A 1,865-nucleotide genomic window follows, 5' to 3' on the forward strand; every position below is an offset into this window, starting at 1 on the left:
TTATTATTATTATTATTATTATTATTATTATTATTACTATTATTACAAGGCAAGGTAAAGAAGTCATCTTGGATATCATACACCACACTGTATATGTTTGTTTCACCATTTACTCCTCTAAGTCTTGAGCCATTTTCCTTTGTTAGAAGTAGAGTGTGATACTTGGCTTGGCCAGAGTATTGTTAACTGGCTGCTGCTCTCAGGTGCAGTTGCTGCCAGTGTGGAAGTAAAATTCAACTATTATCTGATGGTGGTGAAATGCTATATTGTTCTTCACCTTAAGCAGCAAAATGCTTTGGCCATGGGGAAAGTTACACGTAGATAAAAAGTACACACGTATTCTCAGGAATGAGTTAATTTCAGAGAAGGCAAAGAAAACCCACAAGGAAATTGTACTGTAAGCATAGAAAATAATACAATCTCGCAAGCAAAATTCACATATTAATTTTTCCATGCAAGTCTGAAAACGTGTTAAGGAAACATGAGCAGTAGTACTGATCTCAGTGCATAGTTACAGCCATATTTAGCTACAAGACATGTTCTGTAATATCCACAGAAACACACCACCACCACAACTGCACTGTAAGATAAAATGATTAGCTATAAAGATTGATTTCTTCTTTTGTTTTCTGTTTGAAGAAGAAGATTGATATGGTATTTCACATGTGTGCTTACATATCACACTGTAAACATTTAAAATTGCATATAGCATTATATAAGGAGGTCAACAAATGACAAATACATTTGGGCATTCATCAGAAATATTAAAAATTGGAAATATTTTAAATAATGAAATATGGAGTGCATTCCAGTACACCATGATAGGAGTTCGATCTCATTTATAAATATATTTATATTTATATAAATATTTATAAATATATGCATGCTTATCTAAGGATTTAAAATATTTCCTAAACTTGTTCTAGAATAGTTTACACCGATGGTTCTCAACCTTTTGTTGAATTTCAATTTTCAGAATCCTTTCCCATTTACAATATGGTTTGGAGCTTCTGGAAATGTAAATCCAAAGCATCTAAAGCAGTGGTTCTCCCAGAAATCCTAACAGCTGATAAACTGGCTGGCATTTCTGGGAGTTATTGGCCAAAACGCCTGAGGACTCACAGGTTGAGAACCATTGAAGTCGAGGATGAAAAGTTGAGAACAAGAATATCCTGTACTGCTTAACCTTCCTTTACTCACTCCATCCATGAAGTCAAGGCTGCTCTAGAAATTGGAGTGGTCATCACCTGAGTCTTCTTGTTCTATTGAGCAAATCATTGCTTGCTAGCTAAAGCAGTTAGATCTGACAAAGTGTTTGTATGTGTGTGGACATTTTCTGCCCTTGCCTTTTTACTTGTATTCAGAAGTCAAAATTAGGGGGAGGAATGCGGCTCTGGCTTCCACAGATTTGCCCAAATCCCATTTTTTAAAAAAAGTAAATATATATATAAAAAAATCACCCTAAAATCTGGATTTGGCCCAGTAATTGCACACTGAGGCTATAATTTTGTTCCTAAACATTCTCTCCACAGCAATAATAATAATAAAATAAATTAAAACATTAAAATTGACTTAGGAACTGGAATATTCCTGCTGTCTTCCAAAATGGCACCAGTGCAGTTTGGGATAGAGAGGTGCACAAAAGAACTTCCAGTCATTTGTACATACTTACACCAAGTTAAACATACAGATCCATATACTGGAGTCCTGGAACTGGGTAAACAATTTGGAAAAACCCAGAAGTGTTGTATCTGGTTTAATATCCTTCAACACCTCTAAAAATTACATTTTAGACTACAGTTCCCCAAACAATCCACGTGGCTAGTGATCCAAGTTGTGATATCACCGCAAGATAGATATGACTC

The sequence above is a fragment of the Anolis carolinensis genome, chromosome 1 (assembly GCF_035594765.1).
Source record: "Anolis carolinensis isolate JA03-04 chromosome 1, rAnoCar3.1.pri, whole genome shotgun sequence".
NCBI lineage: Eukaryota > Metazoa > Chordata > Lepidosauria > Squamata > Dactyloidae > Anolis > Anolis carolinensis.